The 23,081-nt window shown below is 43.5% G+C and overlaps 1 long non-coding RNA gene across 1 annotated transcript; it reads left to right on the top strand.

The window, feature by feature from the left end:
• Positions 1-573: 573 nt before the first annotated feature.
• LOC306643666 lies at positions 574-18,916 on the top strand. Its single transcript, XR_013759028.1, has 4 exons — positions 574-663; positions 2,640-2,737; positions 14,672-15,366; positions 18,331-18,916. It is a non-coding gene; the product is annotated as an uncharacterized lncRNA (long non-coding RNA).
• Positions 18,917-23,081: the final 4,165 nt, after the last annotated feature.

A 23,081-nucleotide genomic window follows, 5' to 3' on the forward strand; every position in this document is an offset into this window, starting at 1 on the left:
TGTATAGGTAAGCCTGTGTGTGCCTTGCCCATGGTGGCCTGAGTTTAATTCTCTGTCCCATCTTCTCTAAGCCAATTCTTGCTGATATGGACCTTCTCTGGTCACAGAACAGCAGGCTCCAAATAGCTAGTGAACATGCAAGTGAAAAATTCTGCTCCTGGGTGTTTCCTGTGCTCCTTCTAGAAATTTCTTTCTGTAGAATGATACACAAAACTAACACTGGGATGGAAGAGAGTGTACTGTACTTCATTAAAAAGAAAACTTCTCTCTCACACTCCCAACCACGGAGAGAGAGGTCCTGTCTAACTAAATGCCACCTTCCTCATATGACACTCAGAGGTTCTTCAAAGATGAAGAGGACCCTCCTGAGTCAGACACCTCTTGGGAAGGGACAGGTACGTCTTGACTTAGGGCTTCGGGTGCTTTCATGTGTGCTCCGTCACTCATCCCTAGCAGGTGAATACTCAGGGGTTCCTGTCTCGGCCCATTATCTCAGTTCTCCAGGTGCACGAGCAGCCGGTGTTTCCTCGTCTTATTAAGAAAGGACGGATTGAGCAAATGCAATCTTCCCTTTGCTTTCCTGGTAGACTCCTTTCAGCCTGACTCTGAAGAGCAACAGCCTGGACTTGGACCTATTCCCCTGAAGAGTCTCTTCTTCCTTGGGTAAGATCTTGTGATCACTGCATTTCCCACTTCTGTGACTTTCCAATCAGCTGTTTGATTGCTTGACTAGAAACTAAAGTTATTCCAGCATTGATGATGGGGCCTAGGTTTTCCAGAACTAACTTTCCTCTACAAGAATACTGGGAAGGCTTTGGGAGAAACTCATAAGATCAGAAAGGAGTGTTGGAATGGGCGTCAAAGGTATTGTAAACTGGGGCAAGTTACTTCACCTCTTTGAACCTTATTCCCATCAACTACACATAAGGTTAAGGTTGCTTCTAAGTAGCAAGTCATACCAGTCATGGATACCCTTGACTCCCAAGGAGAATGTGCATGTATCCACACTTCAACAGGCATTTGTAGACTTGCCAGAGTTTTGAACTAACCTGACAATTACATGACCTTGGTCTCATATTTGAATACACACATTTAGAAACTTAACCACAGGGCTTGCATGCTGTCTAACTTCCAGCCTTTTCCTACCAAAGTAGATTAATTCACGCACACTCCAATCAAGCAAAGGCGTAGGCTGGAAATTCTCAGAGAAATTTGGATTTCCTACAGCTGATATGGTTATTTTGAGACACTTCAAATGGAATTTTTTCATGAATGATTTAAGCTACTATTCTATTTGTTTAGTGCTGGTTGGAAAGAAATCTATTCAAGTAATAAAGTTTGGGTCATTGTATCAATTTGAAGGACAGGTCTTATCCTGGCTGCCCCCTTACCTTTTTATTCCCTAGAACCATAGCGATTAGAAGAATTATATCAAGAGTTTGGGCAAAATAGTCTGTTAAACCCAACCCAAAAGTAATTGAAAAACAAACCATCAAAACCCTCCTACCTCAAAAAGAGAATTTTGGGGAGCAATGCATGAATATAACTTATAGAGTGAAATAGTTGGGGGATAAAATTTCCCTGTATGCAATCCTTCAACTGAGATTTTCCCTGCATGTGTGTCATTGCCTTGATCCAATTGAGAGTTGACCAGTGACTCAATACATCTGGAGCATTTAGGGACCATGAAGTTCTTTCTCACTTCAGATTTACAATTTCTGAATCTGCATTTATATTTTCAAAGTTGATAGTCCTTAGAGGAGATTAGGTACTGCATTTTGGCAATGGAATGTGAATGAGCTACAATTCTGGATTCTGTGAATTCTTCTTGACCATAGATATGTCCTAGTTTTAGCTATGATTACTAACTCATTGATCAAGCTCTCTTGATAGAATGTACATTTTATTGAGAGATTGATCCTCAAAATTCAGGTTGTCAAGATGCTTTTGAAATGTTCAGATTCTGAATGGATTAATTTATACCCTTAACCCCCAAATAAAAATTCTGGCAATCTTATTAGGCTTCTCACAAAGTAAGTCTTTAAATCTTCCCCAACACATGTGAAAATTAAATTTTCTGAAGATCTAAGACCAGCCAGGAAACTTCAGCAAAGGCTAGATTTCAGAAAAGCAGATCTTCAGTTGTGCAAAGGACATTGCTAAACTTCTGGGTTGGAAGGTATCCTGACATACCTAATTCTATTTATGAAAATGCATATGTGCTTTGAAACTCCGTTTAGATCCAGCTCTTTCAGCTAGCGATGAAAACCATATGTGTGTCGAAGGCCCTTATGTTTTGCTTTGGAGAGTCTTAGATTTTGTTTTGATTCCCAACTCAGCATCATTTTCAGATTTGGAGGCATCCTGGGTATACCCTTGACCCTCCGTGTCATGCGGAAATATTTTTGTTATCCCTTAGTACCCCTCTTAGATGATTCTCATTTCCATATGTTGAAGAAGGTGTTGTGGCCTTTCATCCTCAAAATGTTATTCTAAGAAAAACAGAGATCTGAAGAAAATAAGTGAAAAAGGCAGGCTCACAACCTGATGCATAGGTAAATGGTAATTTGCTCACCATTTATTTGAATTCATGAGAGACTCCTGTCCCCTTAATTCATTGTCTCTTTTATATGGTGTAGACCTAAGCTTCTGCTGTACCACGGACCCAAGAATTGTGGCCATACCCCAATGCAAAGATGACTGGCTGTCCACCAAATCTAGTTCCCATTCTTCCAAGGTTATCATCTAGCTGTAGCCTGACATGTGGCTTATCAGTTGGGGACTCTGTTTCAAAAGTTCCTTCCACGTGTGTCTGTGTAAGTTGCTGCCAAAGTGATGTGAGCTGTTGTGATGGAGACATTTGTAGGTCTAGATTCTAACACACAGTTTCTCTCCTCAGTTGGTGTCAAAATACAGAATAGCTTATGACTGATTTTAAGGGTAAGACCCATGGAATGATGGAGAGAGTGAGTGGAAGCAACCAAGGTCCCCGACATAGTCCATTTTCTGCTGCTATAACAAAATACCTGAGGTTGGATATTTTGTAATTCCTAAAGAAAAGAAGTTTATTTGGCTCACAGCTCTAGAAGTCTAAAGGCATGCTGTTAGTGTCTGGTGAGGGCTTTGTTGCTGCATCACAACATAGCAGAGGGCATCACATAGCAAGAGAGAGCAGGGTGCTGCTTGAGGTCTTATGTTCTTTACTTACAAAGCCACTAATGCTGTTATGGGGACCACCCCCTCACAACCTTATTAAATTCTGATTGCTGTCCACATTGTTTCTTCTTTCTTTCTGTGTGTGTGTGTGTGTGTGTGTGTGTGTGTGTGTGTGTTTGTGTGTGTGGTGTGGTGCTAGGGATTTAACCCAGGGCCGTAGGCATTCTGGACTACTGTATGAGAGAGGAAAAATGCTTCACTGTCCTTAAAATTAGCTCCCCCACCAAATCATATGTAGATATTGGGTTCACACATGAGAGTTAAAGGGGAAAAAAATTCTATCTTACCCTTTTTTTTTTTTTTTTTTGTACAGAAACAAGAGAGATTCCTAGGCTGTACTGTCATGGATTCAATAGGAAATCAAATTTCTGTCCTGTATGTACATATGAATGCACTCAGGGAAGATTGGTCAGATTGGTCAGTCTGTTTTTTTAAAATCATGGTCGTAGTCAGAGGGAACATTAAAAATTTATTTTACATAGAAACTCCTTCTGCTGCTGCTTTGTTAGGTTGCCATTTAATCTCAACTTATGAAATTTAAAAAATCAGGTTAATGATGGAGGTTATGACTGTTTCAAAATATCCTTTTAGTGAACGTGTGGGTATGTAAACAGAGGAGTTAAAAGTGCTGAGATTATTTGGAGGGAAGATGGTCGGTTGAGGTTCTCCCATGAGCTCACCTTCAAGGGTGGCAGACTGTGGGGGGCAGCCCCTGGGTTTTGGTGGGTAAAATTCCACAGGGTTTCAATCTGTGATTTGACAGCACTTGGCTTCAATTCTTTTAACTCTCCAGTGGCAAAGGTGACTTCTACTTCCTTCACTTTTGACTTGGGGGATCATAGGAGATAATACATACATATATTATCATCTGACACACAGCACATACTCGGTAAGCAGTGACTATGTCCCAAGGTTGATGGCATCTTGCTGGAGGTTTTCATTACTGTTTGAGGTTACCTGGGTCACCTCTTGGTGGTGGATGCAAAGATGAAGTTCTGTGGTGCACCCACCAACCTTTCTGGATTGACTTCTTGCTAATTTCTTCGAAAGGACCACTAAATATGTAGCAAGCTTTTTAAGATCTCAAAAAACATTTTAAACACAATGGAAAACTATTTTTTTTGCTTTTTTTTCCACATTATTTCAGGACTTGTTCTTGAGCCTATACATCATATTTGATTGACATAGTATGGAATCCAAGGACATGTCTGAATACACAAATTCATTGTTCAGTGACATTATGTCAGTATTATTTGACTGATAATCAGTGGTATTGAATATGGTGAAAAAATCAATACTTCAATGCGTTGTGGAAAGATTCCATGTTTATTTTCTTCTTTATTTTTGCATTGTATGGTTTAATAGGTGGGACAATGAAGGGGTTTTTGCAAAGCCTGGTAGTAGTAAGAAAAAAAAATGTAAGCTATGATGATAAAGATAGTGACAGTTTTATGGAGTTTCTGTTTAGTTTTCCATGCACTTATGATTTTTGAAGACAAATTTCTTATAATGAGGGTTAAATTTAATTTAAAACCTGCTTTATCATTGATAACCTTGACTATCTACATTAGTCCACTTTTCATTGCTATAATGAAATACCTGAGGCAAACTAACTTTATAAAGAAAAGAGGTTTAAAGAAAAGCATCTTATTTAGCTCACAGTTTTGGTAACCAAAAGTTCAAACATTATAGTGTTAGCTCTGGCAAGGACCCCATGGCAGATGGTGGGAACATATGTAGAGGAAGAACCATACCTAGAAATAAGAAGCCAGAAAGAGATTTGGGGGTTAGATTAGGCTTTTATGATGATTTGTTCTTAGAGAACTTACTCTAGGAGACCAACATTCCCTTCTGAGGTCAGTACTCCCAATGATGTAAGGACTTTCACCAGGCTCCTTCTCTTAAAGTTTTCTTCAGCTCCCACATTGCCACTCTAGGGACCAAGGACCCAACACAGGAACACTTTGGGGGAATATCACATCCAAACCATGGTACCACCTGAGTCACTCTGGCTTAGAATGGTACCCAGGATTGCTTCTGAAAGTCAGCTGATTGGGAAGATTTAGCAATAGTTGAAATGAGCATCCTCAGAACATATCAGTTTGGCAGTGAAATGATCAAGGTGGAGAAGATCACAATTGATTTACTAGGGTGATCAGTATCAATTAAAAGGCCGATCAAACCAATCAGGACACCTGGGTGACAGAGCCCCATTGTACGTTGCATGGAGATGTTTTTATTTCCGTGGCCTCTTAGTTTCATGAAGCTATATATAACATAGTTGTGTTTATATTAAAAAGTAGATAATTATTCACAGAATCCAAATTTCCCCTCTTCACTAATAACCTAATTTATATTAAATATTTGGAATATTAAGTAAACGTGTGAGTGCTAAATGATATGAGAGCACCAATAAGTATTTTTGGGTTTGTAAAGCTAAGAGAACACACAGTGTAGTCAGGATCTTATTCAAGCATTTTGCAGGTAAGGCAAACTAATCCCCCATGGACGAATTAGTTTCTCTGACTCTGTGGCAGCTAATTTTATCCCAAGACTGGCTAACCATCTTGTACATCACCTGACCATGGGGAAGAACAGGGTGTGTGGGAGAGATGGCTTGACACGTAGCGGTTAGAGTTCAGGGCAAGACAGCATACACCTTCTCTTCTGACGCAGGTGGCCAACATCATGACCCTACGTGGAGGATTCATTTCCGTTTTCCTCCTTCATCTCAGGATGCCCCTTTGGAGCATGCCCCTCATGTCCTGATCCTGGGTTTCCTCTGATCCCTTGCGGGCTGTCACATTGATTCCACTGTAGTGTTTTCCTTGCTGGGAAAGTGAATTCATTCCTGTACCCCATAGCTAGCTTTCTCCTAGACTTCGGATGCTTCTTCAGATTCCCTTATTCAGTACCATCTCCATCTGAATGCTCCATGGCACCTCAAATCCAAGATGTCTGATCCACCGACACCTCTTCCTTTAAAATCCACACCTCTGCGTACCCTTGCAACTCCTCCCACGACTGACCGCTCACATGTCAGTCAGATCTCCATCTCCCTGGCCCCACTTTATGACATAGCCCATCATCAATTCCCACTTGGTCTTCCCTTCAAATTTTTGATATTTCCTCCTGGCAGAGGATTCAAGCAATTCTCCTGCCCATGCTTTCCCCTCCTGGCATTGACCTTGGTTTGTAATGATATATTGATTGACTGGATCATGCTTTTCTCACTTGGTAAATGTGAGCTGCACGAGAGCTTGAACTGGACCCATGTTGGTTCATGTTGTCTTATTTTTTAGCACATAGTAGAAGTTCAGTTCACATTGGTTGAGTGAATAATTGAATCACTGGACTTCTTGCCATGGCCTAACCAACCATCTCTCTCGCTTGGGTCTTACTCTTCTCCACTGTTTGCCATGTGGCAAAATGGAGTGAATATTTCAAAATGCATGTAAGCATCTGCCATGTCCCTATACAACATCCACCAAAGAAGGGTGAAGAGCCATCCAGCTTACGTGGGATCTGGCCCCACTGGTGTCCCCAGCTTCATTTCTTTGATTTCTACTCCCTTCTAGCTCTCTTCCACCCTCATCTTCTTCTTGTCCCCACATCCTCTCAACCCTGCTGAGGAATCCTCACCCTCCAGGTCTCAGCATGAACGTCACCTTCCAGGAATCCTTCTGTGATGCTCCAAGTGGCTTCACGGCCCTGACTTGTGCCTCTACTGGAACTGCAGGTGTCATGACACCCCAGATTATGATGCTGATCTGGCACGTGGTCTTCCCCTGCTGTAAAGAATTTCTTGAGGCTGAGCCTGGAAGAAAGCTGATGGTGAGCACATGTCACTCTGCTCATGGTGACAAGGTACACGGTGCTCTTGCAGCCCAGGGACCCATCTTGGAGTGGTGATGAGCAGGTCATCTTACCATTACTGTGACAAATATCTGAGAAAATCAACTCAGAAAGACGAAAGACTTATTGAAGCTCAAAGTTGTGGAGGTTCATTCCACGACTGGCCCTGTTGCTTGAGGTCTGTGGTGGCACTATGCATTGTGGTCACAGTCCCTCTTTGAAGGCACGCCCAATTACCTAAAGACCTCCCGCTAGGCCACACACTTTAAAGGTTCCACAACCTTTAAATAGAACCAAAATGGGAACAAAGACTTGAACACACAGGACTGTGGGGACATTTCAGATTCGTGCTATGGCAGGTGATAGGATGGGGTGAGTGTCGACTGGTGGCCACCTTGGGTCAGCGGGCTCTAGGAAGGCTCCTCTCAGTCCAACTACATTCTCTTGACCCTCCCTGCACCTCCACTTTACTAGTTAATAAAAGAGTGGATGAAAAGTGAGGATGCAGGTAGTAACGCACCAGGGAAGAGAGGCGAGGCAGGCCAGTGGAGTACGCAGCACCAAGGGCACTAGGCGGCAGCGGACCTGGTTACTGCTCATCACGGTCCAAGCCACTGTGAGCTGATTGTTCCAGATTGTGACAATATGATATGTGATGAGTTCCTGGGCTTTTTTGGGGATGTGTCTGTTGTGTGAAAATTCTTTTACAAATTGGAACGTATGAGTCTTCATTCCAATTATTTGAATTCGCAATTCTAATTCTGGCAAATCACAGAACTGCCTCTGGTCTCTGTTTCTTCCTTTTTCCTCACACTGCTTAATTGGAGTTGGGTTTTTCTGCAATGGTTTCACCCTTTTGGTAATCAGGTTAATTTTTAGAGGTGAAGCTGGTTAGTATTTGAAAAATTGAAGAGGTATCCAGGAGACCTCCTGTTTTTACCTACTTGTAATGCTTAGAAATTATGGCAGAGTTAATGTTTCCTCAAAGCCCAAACTAAAACAATATGAGGAAATACAAGTGAACACATTTCAGCGATTTTTTTCCTAGCGAACTTAGAAAAAGATAATATTTGTATTTTGATGTGTAGTGTTTCAGGGTTTTGGTAATTATTAGTGGATCAAAAACATGTAACTCTAAGTGCCCAGAAATGTGGATATAGAGGTAACAGAATTTAAAAAAGACTGAAGAAGAAAGTGTTGCTAATTTGCCTCTTCGTCAGTATTGAATAAACTTCAGCTGTGATTCTTGTGTGCCAAAGACGTGTGATTACCCATGCCCACATCATGTTGATGTTTAAAAGTACGTTCAATAAAAATGAGTTGCACTCTCAGGTTCACTTCAGAACAAGTCAGCACACATTTCTCCTACTCTGCCAGATCTTGAGGTGGTTTCTGGGGATAAAAAATGCTCACAACCCATCTTTGCTTTTGAGGAACTCAGAATCCTAGGTAGGAGAGGCATGGGTGTTGATTTCCCACGGCTGCTGTGACTGATGATCAGACTTAATCGTTTGATTAAAGCAACACAAATTTATCATCATGCCGTTAAGACAGTTGAAAGTTCAGAACTGATTTCACAGGATTAATAGTCACCAGGTATTGGAGGCTGTAGCGGAGAATCTACCCCTTATCTTCTCCCACTTCTGGGGACTGCCTGCATCCCTCGGCTTGTGGCTCCATCTCAGGACCTTTGCTTCCATGGTTGCATCTCCTTCTCTGATTCTGACCCTTCAGCCCCTTAAGGATTTTTGATTCAATTGGGGCCCCCTTGAATTCAGAAAAATCTCCCCATCTCCAGATTCTTAACTTAATCCTGTTTTCTTTGGCCTGGAAGGGGACATGTCTACCGGTGTGGGGAACAGGAGGGGGACATCTTGGGGGCAGTCCTCAGCCTACCAAATCATAGCTCCTACACCATCAGAAGCCTACCTGCTGTGCATAGTCAGAATGGGTGCGGGTGGCTTACCCAGTTCTACAAGCCCCAAACCAAAGCCCGATGTGACAAGCAAAACAAGATGAGGTCTGAGAGCTGTTATTAAGGAGGCCACAGAGGAGGTCAAGCCTCTGGACTGCAGCGGACATCGATGCTGGGCTTTGGAATATGGCTGTGAGTTCACCAGAGAACTGATGATGTACAAAGACCTGGAAGCATGGAGGAGTTTGGTTTGCTTAGGAGGAAGCAAACAGTGGGGTAGTCAGGGGTTTTGTTGAAGAGTGTGTGTGTGTGTGTGTGTGTGTGTGTGTGTGTAGGGGGCTCAGGACCCGGCGGGGGGATCATGGGCAAACTGACGAAGGAAAGAACGCACCTGGGTCAGATTCCCAGGGCAGACCCACCTCTGGGAGTGGACAGAGGGAATGTGGGAAGGGAAGGCGACCAAGTGTATAATGACCAGTTAGGAGGCGACCTGGGGAAAGTGGCTGGTGGAGCCCCAGAAGAGATTTCAATAAACATATTTGCTTTTTCTTTCTTTCTCTCTCCCTTCCTTCCTTCCTTCTTTCTTTCTTTCTTTCTTTCTTTCTTTCTTTCTTTCTTTCTTTCTTTCTTTCTTTCTTTCTTTCTTTCTTTCTCTCTCTCTCTTTCTTTCCTTCCTTCCTTTCCTTCCTCCCCCTCCCTCCCTCTTTCTTTCTTTCTTTCTTTCTTTCTTTCTTTCTTTCTTTCTTTCTTTCTTTCTTTCTTTCTTTCTTTCTTTCTTTCTTTCTTTCTTTCTTTCTTTCTTTCTTCCTTTCCACAGGAATCAGGCTTATTTTTCCTCTATGAGAATTATTCTTAGAAAATAATGAATTTTTCAAAGGAAAATTACTAAAAACAAATTGGCTAATGTTCCTTGGTCCTACCACTTGGTTCCAACCAACAATAACCAAGCGGGTACCTAGTGCTACCTGGAGTAGTGCTATGTACTCCACAATGCTTCCTCCCCCTCCTCAAATGGCCCTTTCTCTCAGTTACTTTCTCATCCTAATCTTCCATAATAATTTTAGTGGCTTTATCATTGTTGAGGAGAAGCTGGTAACGACCAGCGAGGTCAGAGGAATGGTGTCATAATGACCCATAGGGAAGCCTTGGAGCAACTGTTTGGATGATTTCACACAAGTTCTAATTCTTCTTAAGGACTGAAAGGTTGTAGATGAATGAAACACTTTAGACTAGGGCAGGTAAGAAAGCTGACTCCGCTTCAGAATTTATGGGTTAGGATTTCCAGAAATGAAGTCTGTGCTTCTCCAAATTATCTTGTCTCCTTCTTATTTGATTAAGTGCCATGGTGAAAGTTATTGATTTGAAGGTCAGATTTCCTGGGTTTACATCCCTGCTCAAACCTGCTCACTAGCTGTGTGATTCTGGTCAAGTTTGTCAACTTCTCTGTGCCAGGATTCTTTACCTGACAAATGGAACTAGTGAAAGTCTATCATAGTCTGGTTGCTCCCAAAGGCTGAGTATAAACAAAGGGAAGTTTGAGTTGCTTATATGGAAAGGGGACCCCAGACAGCAGGAATAATGGGGACAGAGAGGGCCAACCCAAGTACATGCTTGTTAGGATGGCCCCAGCTGTGGGTGACAGACTGTCCAATGTCAGAGACTTCATCTGCCTAGCAAAGGCACTGTTTCAGTCACTGCAACTGAACTTCTTATGGTTGTGACCACAATACGTGAAAGAACAACTTAATAAATAAACTTAAGTTTATTTTTGCTGATGGATTCACAGATTCAGTCCATGGTGGGATGACTCCATCACTCTGGGCCTGAGATGAGGCGGAACATGGTGGGAGGGTGTGGTGGAGGAAAGCAGCGCAGGACACAGCAAGCAGGAAGCAAAGCTCCACTAACTGGGGACAAAGTATGAAGCCCAGGGCACGCCCCTGTGACGTCTCAGGCACACCCCACCTGCCTACGGCTACCTCCCAGCCAACCCCCATCCGTAGATAAAGGCACTGATTGGGTTAAGGCGCTCATAACCCAGTCATCTCACCTCCAAACCTCCTGTCAGTGTCCCAGACACAAGCTTTTGGGGGGCACCTCATGTCTAAACGATAACAGACACCAGATTCTTCACTTTGATAAAACTTTTATAATCTTCTCGCCCCCTGAGCTCCCTCCTCTTCCTCACCTCTAGACTGACACTATCCTGTTACGCCCTCTCTTTTACCTGGTCCTAACTCCAAGGAACCACACAAAGTCGGTATGGGGACTAGTGAGTGACCTGGCACATTGCAATCTCTGTCTTGGTATTCTTCTCCCTGCTGCTCCTTGTACATTCTGGTTTCTGTAGGGGATGAATTCCAGGACCCCCAGAACATGCAAATCCAGGAATGTTCCAGTCCCTTACACAAAATGGTCTGGTATGAGCATAGAACTTACACATGGCCTCCTGCCTCCTTGAAATCATCCCCGGGTGAGTAGAGTACCCAGTAGAATGTAAATGCTGTAAGTGGCTGTTACATTGTATTGCTTAGGGACTCATGATGGAGGGAGAAGTTGGGAATGTTTCGGGTGAACACAAGGTTTTTTTGAGTCTTTTCGATCTGAGGTTGGTTGGACCCACGGACGTGGAGGGCTGGCTGGGTGCCCGTGTCCTGACATCCTGTGTGCGTGATTTCCATTCACACTGGACTTTACTTCTCATGCAGACTCTGCTGGGCCCAAGGGGTGGTGTGGAAGCAGGTGCTGAAGAGGACCAGCATCTCTGTGAAGCACACCCTGAGGCAGCTCTCTGCAGGCCAACGGGGGGACGGCCCCTCTGCCATCAAGGAGCAAGCGCTGCTTCTGCCCACTCAGAGCTTCAAGCTGGGCTCATCTGCCAGCCTCTGTATCCTCCCCAGCTCTCAGGGACTGCTCGTCTCTGCTCTTCCCTGTTGTGTCCCGACTTCAACAGGGGAGACACCTGTCCAGGCTATGTACTCCGTCCCTTTTGCATTACTGTCCCCTCAACAAGACCTTGACTGTGACTGTGGACCTGTCCTGAGGTAAGAGTTGACTGAAGTGAGCCTGTAGCTCTCTCCTCATATTAATATACGTTCCTCATATTCATATTCATCTTTATTTAATTTTTAAAGTTAAATGAGTTTATTATTTTAAGGACAGAAAAATTGGGAGGAAAGTCCAGAGAGTGCCCCTCTTCCCTCCCACCCCCACGCACAGCCCCCTGATCATTCACCCTTTGTCTGGAGTACATTTCTTATAACCAATAGTGTGACACTGGCACATTATTAACTGAAGTCCGTACTTGGCAGCGGGGCTCCCGTTCTGTGGGTGCTGACACATGCCTAGTGACGTACACGGTTACTTTTCGTTGTCCTTGTTGGAGATTTCCAAGTCCAGGCGCCAAGCCCAGCTCGCTCCACAACATCTACAGTTATTGGTGCTCCGACGCCATGCATATCACTAAGTGGATGCCTGGCCTGCCACGTGCCCCTCATCTCACGCCAACTGGATGACCCCGCTTACCCCAGCCATGGTCTCCTGATTGCCATCTGACGGGTCAGTGACCCAAATATGTTTGTTTGGCTTGTGCTGCTGTATCAAATATTATAGACAGGGTCTCTCAAACAACACAAAATCATCTCTCCCAGTCCCAGAGCCTGTGAGTCCCAGACCAAGCTCTGTCGGGTTGTTTTCTGATGTGAGGACTCTCTTCTTGGCTAGTGGGTAGCTGGGAGCCTTACTGTTGTGTCTCTCATGTGTGCTCGTTTAAGGAGGTGAGGGTGAGGGAAAGGCCCTGTGAGCCCACTCTCCCTGTCCCTGCCTAGAGGCCCCCTAATATCCTATTGGTTCAGGGGCCACCCTTATGACCTCATTTAACCTCAATTATTTCTGTCAAGAAATAACTATTTTAAAAAACACAGTCACGTTGGCAGTTAGGGCTTCCACATATTTGCTTTGGAGGTGACACAAATATTCAGGGTATAACAACAACTATCCTCACCGGGAGTCAAGACCAAGGCGAATGTGTGAGTAGATTCCTGGAGCAAGATCTCAGGTAAGGGAGTGGGGAGCTGGGGAGAGAATCCTGGAGAGCTGACCCAGCGAGACTTATGGGGTGCATGGCGGGGCTGTTCAGTCTCTTAGCCCTTACAAGACACGTCTCTGAACCGTATGCCTTTTGTCCCAAGTGGTTCACACCTCAGACTTCCAGTTGCATGTAAGGGAGTGCTGAGCAGGATTGGGTGGGTCAGCTGTGACATCAGAGGAGCCCTGGGGCAGGGCTAGGTGGCGTGAGAAGGACTGGGGAATGGAGCCCTGTCCCAGTGCACCTGTGCTGTGATGCAGGTGCCTCGTCTGGAGCTGGTGGTTGCAGGAGTGGTTTGAAGAGGCAGGAAGTCAGGGTGGTTTGAGGTAGAAGCCCACCGGGGATGGTATGCAGTGGAAATGGACGCGGGGAGACACTCCGACCATTGCTGGTGTATGTGGCCTCTAAGGACATGTCCGCTGTGATGATTAATGGTGACTGCCTTAGTCCATTACAGCTGCTGAACCCTGTCCCTTAAGGGGCATAAATCTATTTCTCACCATTCTGAAGTCCAGAAGTCTGGGACAGGATGTGGGTGCCAGCCTGGGGGGTCTCTGGTGGGGATTCTCTTCAGGGTCATAGACGACTGTCTTCTTGTGTCTTCCAGTGGCAGAAAGGAGGTGAGAGAGTTGCTGGAGTTCCTCTCCCAGGGGCACTCATCCCATTAATGGGGTTACCCTTTCATGGTTTAATCACCTCCTAACGGTGCCACCTCCTTGTATCCCCACACTGGGGGCTATGCCAATATTTGCACTTTGAGGGGTCACAAACATTCAGTCCATAACAGTGATAACTGTATTGTTATTATCATTGTGCTGAGAAAAAAGAACCAAGCAGCCACAGGTAGATTGAGCAGGTGTGTCTTTTCCTTAGAAAGCTGTTGTTGGCTATAAAATGGTCCTTGATGTTGTTCCCTGATATCAGCTAGTTTTGGGTAGCCCTTGGTCCAAATATGGTCTCCTGCATGATTCAGATGTTTAAAATATGTGCATTCAAGTACCTGGTGTCAAGTACCTGGAGTCAGGAGGTGGACTGTGCTCTTTGGAGACACGGCCCCTGCCCGCCAGAACTATAGCCTTTCTAACATCCTCCTGGGTCCACCCTGGCACTTGGCATGGAGAAGTTACTGGCAGTGTAGAAGCATTATGAGGTTCCATCGTTCACCCTTTTGTTGTGAATATGGGCAGGGGGAATAGGGAAGTTTAGAAACAATCCTCTTCCCTCAGTTGCCTCTAGACTAGTTTGTGGAACTGAACCTGAGAGGAGAGCACAGTGGGGGTGCCCTGATACACTACTGGGCGCAGTCACCTGTGTGAGAGGCTGTCCCAGCACTGCGCTCCAGGGGACGCCATTCACAGTGCACTTGAGGTAAGTGGGCTCCTACAGATGTGCCATGGTGACCTTCGCCTTGTGGCCACCTTTCAACCAGGTCACAGGGGAGGCTGGCGCTCTCCCGGCACCTACACTTTGCTCACAGGATTTGGCGGGTGGCGTCGATGGCCAAACAACATCTTCCAACCTGCCCATTGTAGACAATATTTTGTTCCTTTAAAGTTTGTAAATTCTGGTACATTCTGCCACAGCCTGCTTGCTTCCAGGAGATAAAGACCAAGCTTCAACATGGAGATCATACAGCAAAGGCAACTGGAGGTGCCCCAAACTGCCAGGCCAAGAAGACAGGCGAGACCAACTTTCAGCCACGTCTACCACCAAATACATGTCACCCAGTGCAACTTGCTGCCTCCTCTAGTTTAAGTGCCGAGCGCTGTAGTTTTCACTAGAGTGAGATGTTCAAATCCGCAGATGACCACCAGGGTCCTCTCGCCCCTAACTCCTTTCCTTTCCAAAGAATTTCTTTGTCCTTGACTTTTTATTCCTTCCCTTTTTGAAAACTGCTTTCTGTATATTCCATATGTTCTTGTTATGGTTTAGAAATGAGGTGTCCCCCAAAAGCTCATGTGTGAGACAATGCAAGAAGTCTTAGAGATGAAATGGTGGGGTTATAGGGCCTGAAACCAAATGACGCATTAATCCCCTGATAGGGAGTCACTGAGTAGTACCTGAAGGCAGGGAATGTGGGCTGCAGGAGGTGGGCCATTGGGGGTGTGCCTTTGGGGTATGCATTTTGTACCTAGTGAGTGGAGTCTCTCTCTCTCTCTCTCTCTCTCTCTCTCTCTTCCTGGTCATCATGTGCGCTGCTTCCCTCCACCACACTCTTCTGCCATGATGTTCTGTCTCACCTCAAGCCCTAAGAAATGGAGCTTGCTGTCTATGAACTGAGACCTCTGAAACCGTGAGCCCCAAATAAACTTTTCCTCCTTTACAGTTGTTCTTCTCAGGTCTTTTAACACAGCAATGAAAAAGATCACTAGACAGTTACCTACTCCTCTTTTTACACCAGCGTGCTAACCTGCGAGCACCAGTCTAAGTCCTTGAAAACCTGCTGATGTCATCTCCTGCTCACTTGTGGTTTTTGCCTTTGGAGCCATAAGACCCAGAGTGCTTTGCAACCTGCCTGGAGTTTGTGTTGTCCAAGTTGCAACTCTGATCAGCCCAAATGAACTCTTAATCAGTCTGTGCCTTACTTTCTCTTAATGGTCTATGGTGGAAAAGTTATACTGTCAAAATAAGGAGCCTAATTTTCTCTGTGTTTATCTTGGTTTTATGATATGTAAAGGACAATGTATTAGTTAACTATTTGAAAGAATATTTTCCCATGCTTTCTAGTACTGCTATTGTTACCTTATATTAATAGATAGCTTTCTCATTAAGTTTACTGGGAAATAAAAACACATTGCTAACCACCAAGCAAATTATGACTGGAATGAATATAAAATTACAGGAGCTTAAGGATTGCATACAAATCACAGGGACTTGAGAGTGTAGGCTCACATGTTCTTAAATACAAGACATTTTTAAATTTTATTTAATTTTTTGGGGGAGTACCAGGGATTGAACTCAGGAGCCCTTGATCACTGAGCCACATCCCCAGCCCTATTTTGTATTTTATTTAGAGACAGGGTCTCACTGAGTTGCTTAGCACCTCGCTTTTGCTGAGGCTGGATTTGAACTACCATCCTCCTGCCTCAGCCTTCCAAACTGCTGGGATTACAGGTGTGAGTCACTGCACCTGGCAAATACAAGACAACTTGAGTTTAGGTCCATCATATCAGATCTTGATTTATTCCACAGAAATTCTTTTTAAAATAAGCAAAGAGTTTCAATAATAATAGTTTCAGAATAATAGGTTATCTTCTCCCTACTTCCCCCAAATACTGTATTTGTGTGTGTGTGTTAAAGAAAAGAAATAGATCTCCAGCCAGAACGAGTCCTAAAGACATTCTATAAATGTGGGTGTGCCTCGAATTAAGAAAGCCAGGCATTTAAATAGTTGACCTTACAGAGCACGTAAATTAGAGGGTAATTACTTAAATGTTCTTCAGTTTGTGAAAGGATTTGCAACAGGGTTCCTCTAAAGAGCTAACTCTCTAGTGAAATTAAATTACTGGTGTATGTGTGTTTTAAAATTAATTCCTTTTTTTTTTTTTTTAATAAGAAACACACCTGTTGCATCCAACAAGGTATGTTGGAATGAAGAGGGGCTAAGGGGGGTTTCCTTTGTTAAGCAATTTTTTTTTCTTCTTTTTGCACCAGGGATAGAACTCAGGTGCACTCAATCACTGAGTCACATCCCCCGCCCTTTGTATTTTATTTAGAGACAGGGTCTCACTGAGATCTTTAGGACCTCACTAGGTTGCTGAGACTGGCTTTGAATTCCCGATCCTCCTGCCTCAGCCTCCCGAGCTGCTGGGATTACAGGTGTGCGCCACCACACCTGGCTGCTAAGCAGATTTTTAGCTGAAGTATAACTCATATTTACCAATTTTTCTTTTGGGAGGAAGGCAGCAATAAATGCTGACTCACACTTTTGTGGCCTCTGTTTTCTGCTTGGGGAAGGGTGAGGCAGAGCCTCCCAGAAATCCTGATGGTTTGAGCTTCCTTGGATTCTCACTGGGAGTAGGATCCAGGGGAGCTGAGTAATCATGGTGCTCAGGGTTGCCTTGGGAGGAGACTCTTTGTCCCCCAGTCATTGGGTGGTCGTAGGGATTGTACCAGACTGTGAACAAGGCAGAGGGGAAACCATTGATCTTGACTGGAATTCAGCTCAGCAACCCTGAATTCAAACCCTCCCAGCCTCAACTGCACCACCAGCGGTGGAAATTCAGCCAATGAGGAGAAGGGCTTCCTTAGACTTTGTTGTCAAGATGGCCACTGATCTGTGACTGATCTGTGCTCCCTGAAAGGGCCAAATCTCACCAATGCTAGTCATGAAGAGTCCTCATAAATTTCAAGGTCATAGAAGAATTCCTGCTTCTTGTTCCTTTGAAGGTGGCTTGGCTTCCTGCCTGGCCTGTGGTGTGTCTCTCTAACTTGAGGCTTTCTGAGAGTAATGATTTGGCTCTTAGTTGTTTGCGTGACCAGTTCAGTGCTTTGTGCAGAAAAGAGCATCTTTGGAGTTTTTTTCCAGAGCCTTGGACTGCTGCTAATTCTAATACGAGGTAAAGAATTTATCATTCATCTATCCCACGAATGTTTATACATCTCCTACTTTATATCAGTGGCTATTCTCATAGCTGGGGATATAGCGTTCAATGAGATAGACACAAACCTGTACAAGTAGGGGGAGATAGGCAATGATCAATAAAACAAATAAATACATAACACTGATGGTGAAATTGGAAAAATGAAAAATTATAGTATGTTTTTTGTATAGTCATAGGAATTTAAGTGAAATGTTGTCCTTATATTTTTGAGCATTTTAGCATTGGAATTTCATTTACACCTATGAAATAATTGTTCTGTCAGATGGTGATTAAAAAATTTAGCAAGATTGAAGCTTGGTGTGATAATCAGTCTCCAAAATTACCCCAGTGAGCTCCATCAATATTTGCATGGAAGTGTAGGATTGGTGTCAGGATTAGTAGTTAGCTCTGAGGATGCGGTCGGTCCTTGGTGTCTGAGGGTTCTGCATCTGTGGATTCAACCAACCACTGATGGAAAATACAGTTCAGCCTCTGATGGTTGAAGGTGTATGGACATGCACAGAGTTTTCTTGTCACTGTTCCATAACAATATGGTATAACAACTCTTTACATTGCATTTATATTGTATTAAATATTTTGGTTAGGGCGAGATGATTCCGAGTACATGGGATGACGTTTGTATACTAAATGCAAATAACATACCATTTTTATAGGGGACCTGAGCATTGTGGATTTTGGCATCTGTGGGGAACCCTGGAACTAATCCCCTGAAGCTATCGTAGAACTTCTGTCGTTTCTGAAAGACATTGCATCTTCTGTCCTGGATCATTACGTCCAGGAGCAATCAGCTCCACTCTGTAGAGAAGTCCAGGTAGTAAAGAACTGAAGCCCCAGGTCAACAGCCAGAGGAGGCATAAAACCTCTGCTGACAGCCACATTTGCAGCACTGTTTCCCGCCCTCCCGCCCAGCCAGGCTACGGAGGACACAGCCCAGCTGATGTCACACATGCAATTCTGAGCCAGAACCTCCCACTGAGCCACTCCTGCCCTCCGGACCCTTGAAGCTAGGATAGTAAACATTTGGATTTTAAGCCACTAAGTTCCCTGGTGGTTTGTTATGCAGCAACAGATAGCTGATACAGTTGGCAACACTCCTGTTACATTATTTTCAAATGATAAAAATTCAAAAGCATAGCGATCACCATCCCAGACAGGAGAAGGCTCTTTGTAAAGGGATCTGGGCAGTTTTACTTCCTCCTATGATCCCAATGCTTGTTCAGCATTCTGTCCCTTGTACTTGCCAGGATGCTTGAACTTTAGCTTCAGTGAGGTTGTTTTGCTTGATTGGATGATCTTCCTGTCCCTCTTTCCTGTATGCAAGTAAATCACAAATAATGCATTTAATAGCACTTATTAGGTGACCAACTAATAAAAAATATTGTAAATGTAATTTTTCCAGAGAATCAAGAAGCAGAAGAAAGACATTTTATATCCACTGTTCCAGTGTATTTATTAATGCCTCCTTTTTTCTTTTTTTCTGACTTTATTTTTTAAAAAAAATCATGTTTTCTTTTAAATTCACACATAATGATTTCACATATTTGTGGGGTGTGGTGTGATAATTCAATACATGCAAACAATGTGCAATGATAAAACCAGACTAATCGGCCTTCCATGTTTTTAGCATTTCTTTGTGTTTGGAAGCTTCGAACTTCTCTTTTCTAGGTGTTTTTGTGGTGGTGGTGGTGTTGAGGCTTGAACCCACATGCCCAGTCCCTCTTCTAATTATTAAAATACATGGTCAGTTTTGTAAACTGATCGCACTACTGTGCTGGAGAACACCAGGACTTGCTTTAATCTAACTGTTTTGGTACCCATTATCCAACCTCCATCTATCTTCCTTCCCCCTCTACCTTCCTAGCCTCTCGTCAGCTCTGTTCTACTCTCCTATACTTTGAGATCAACTTTTTAGCTTCTACATATAAATGAGGACATGTAGTATTTATCATTCTTATGCCACCTCCTTTCACTCTTAGAAGTGTGCAGAGTTTTATGGTCACTCTAGCTAAAATTTAAAATCCCACCAGTTTATCTTTGGCTCTCTCATTTTGCAAATGCTCAGGGTGGACTAGAGCTTCCAAGGGTGAATACTGGGATTTTCCCAGCATGAACAACAGAAAAACTAATCTTGCCAACATCTCCTCCATGAAATATTCTCTTCCTTCCTGATCTCTGTGTGGTGAACAGCCTTCCTCCTCCTAACGCGCTCCTAAGCAAACATCAGCATTGGAGCCCCAGCTGCTGAGTGCCTGCCACAGTATCGCCCACGCTCCTGATCATCGATGAGCTTCTTTGCCTCCTTCAGTGTCTAGGGAGATGCATTGAGAGTGCTTTTTCCCTTGAAGCTTAAAAAGACTGAAGAAATGGGTCTCTGAAGGCAGAGGCAAGGTTATTGTACTCCAGGTTTCCCTAGCAAGCTCTGAAAGCAACCCAACCCTAGAAAACCCTAGAAAACCAACCAACCACCTCAATAGCAGATGTGTTTTCTTCAACATCTGCCCATGGACAACCCAAGCAGTGGGTAATTCCCATCACGTGGACAGACCTGGAACTCTCCGTGAATGAGGGATTCCAGCTGAGAACAGTTCTTCCCACTCTTGGATTTTGTGGCTTGGAAGTTGGGCTGGGTGAAGACAGGGAACCCAGATCTGATGTGGAGCTGGACCACTCTGGAGTTTGTTTTCCCTTTAGCACTTTATTGGTTGTTGACCTTGACCAAACTGTTGAATCTCTCCAGGCTTCAGTTTCTTCCTCTTGTAATGGAGCTTAATTAGGACAAGTGTGACCCATGGACCAGAGAGTGGAATAGCTGTAGCACACTGTGATGAGCCTGGAGGATAAGTCTTGAAGAAGACTCTGAGCATTTGTTCCTCACTTTCTGTCTGCTCTCTGTGCTCTGTCCTTGCTGAGGTTGTTACCTTCTCTGCCTGGGTTATTTTCCCGCTCCTTGCCCATCTACATCTGATCCATAACTCAGTTCCATTTTCCTCCATCCTTATTGATCTCTCAATCACTCTTCCGTCTCTATCCATGTGTCATCTAGATTGAGGCTTCTTTGCCTGCAATCTGGGTCTCTTTCCTCTTTTCTCTGCTAGAGTGTCTCTGAACTCATGGACCATGACTTGGATGGGCAGGACTCAGCCCGTGTCAAAAAAAAAAGACTGATTCACTGTCTTTTTGAAAAATGAAACTATGCAAGTAGATGATATATTTTTATTTACTCAAGCACTGTAATTCTTATGGGGAGCAGGTGGGGGTTATACCAGTGGCTTCCCTGATACATCCCAATCATTGAGTGCTGAGTTCTTAAAATCCAATTACACAGCGGATGATGTCACTCATAAATATTTGGTTGTGAGTCAATGACTAAGGAAATCTGATCCAGGAAGTTTTTATACCTGAATTTTGTTATTGGGTCAAGAAAGGCTTATTTATAGTGGTCCTGCATTCCACCAGCTGCACAGGTAGACCTCCATGTTCAGCTCAGTTTTAGGCATGCCAGGAAATCAAGAATGTGGACCATGAAACCTAACATGGGTGTGTCGAACAGTTTTTCGCCACTGTGACCAAAATACCTGACAAGAACAGCTAAGAGGAGGAAAGGTTTATTTTGGCTCATGGTTTCAGAAGATTCAGTCCATGGCCATCTGGTTCCAAGGCAGAAATACCATGGTGGAAGGAAGGCTGCTCAGCTCAGGACAGCTGGGGAGGAGGGTGGAGGGGAAGGGGCTAGGGACAGACATAGTCCCCAAGGCTATGAACCCAGTGACCTGTTTCCTCCAGTCATGTCTGCCTGCCTATGGTAACTTCCCAGTAGTCCACTCAAATTATTAATCCATTAAATGGATTAATCCACTGATGAGATTACAGTCTTCACAACTGAATCATTTCACCTCTGGACATTGCTGCATAACCTGACACATGAACTTTTTGGAGGACATTTCAAATCCAAATTCTAACAATGGGAGATTTTAGTGTACTGAAATGAACTTTCTTGGGTCAAGGACACACAGGTGGGGACATGTCACAAATGGTACTAGTATTTATTCTATGCTAAAGCAGCCAACTTTTGGAGTTAGAGAAGATGGGGGTTGAAGACCATAAATATAAAATGTGAATATAATTTTGAGCTATATAAAGAAAGAATAAAAATATCTCAGGAAAATGTTTAAAGTTCTTATTTCACAATGCCCCTTTATCTAAAATGTGACAGAAGAAAGATAATTTAAGACTCATCAGCTATGATGGTGAAACTGTGACCACAACTTGAAATCTTTGGTGGTTTCCTTCTGTCTAAATGGGTAGAAAGGGTGAGGGCAAGGCAAGAGTCCCAGTGTGATTAAGATCAACTTTTGAAGTGTGACCATGAAGTTCAGTCTCTCCTACTCTACCAAAAGATTTTCTTAGGAAAGACCTGTAACTTTTTTGTCTTTGTCTTGGTCTTCCCCAGGATTTATGACATATGGTAAGCACTTAATAGATGATTGTAAAATGAATAATGGCCAAAATGTGAACGGTGGTGTTAGTTCATAAGATAAATGGTAAAAGAATGTGCATTTCACTTTTTAAATTAGATATCCATCCAGCAGATGATATTCAAAGCATTTTAGAGTTTTACTTGCTATTCCTCATTCCTTTTCTTCTCCATGTAAAGGACAAAAGAATAACCACTTATGGAAAGTTACACGTAAAGAAACCTGTCTTCATGGACTGTATTTTCTTTGAGAAACACATCTTCACCCTACAGTCCATGAGATCTTCCTTCTTTATTGAAAGGTAAAACATTCTGGAATTTCTGGGATGATTTCGGTCATTTTCTCTTGTTCATTTATCGATCACCATTTGTTAGTGATTGAAGTAGAAAAAGAATACATTTGAGCATATGCATTTTAGGGACTTCCCATTTATTCTCTTTGGATAAATTCCTAGAAGAGACTTTTGTGTTAAAGAACACACATATTTTAAGGGTTTTTGATCAAAATTCCAAAACATACTTCCACTGTTTGATCAGTTATTGAGTAGTTGCAAACAAAGAAAACCAATATGGTTAGCTTAAACAGAAGGAATTCATAACCAGTTATGGGATGCCTATAATGATTGGCAGGCTGGAGGATCTGTCTCTAGGTTTAGCTTGTAGGGAAATAACTAGTCCCTGCAATTTCATTACCCACGTCGTGATTAACAGCCAATGCTGCCATAGAAAGGTACAAAATAAAGAGGCTGATGTAGAAAACCTAACTGTCTCCACTAAAAGCTACACAGTCAAATGATACCTGGTCAGGGCCACCAAAGATGGTGGATAGGTGCCCCTGGGTTTGCGGAGAGGTAGCAGTTTCAAGTCACACATCGTCTCACCATGGCTACTATCTGCTATGAAGGAATTTCTCCCTGGGTACTAGGGTCT

The sequence above is a fragment of the Sciurus vulgaris genome (genome assembly GCF_902686455.1).
Source record: "Sciurus vulgaris genome assembly, chromosome: 14".
NCBI classification, from domain to species: Eukaryota; Metazoa; Chordata; class Mammalia; order Rodentia; family Sciuridae; genus Sciurus; species Sciurus vulgaris.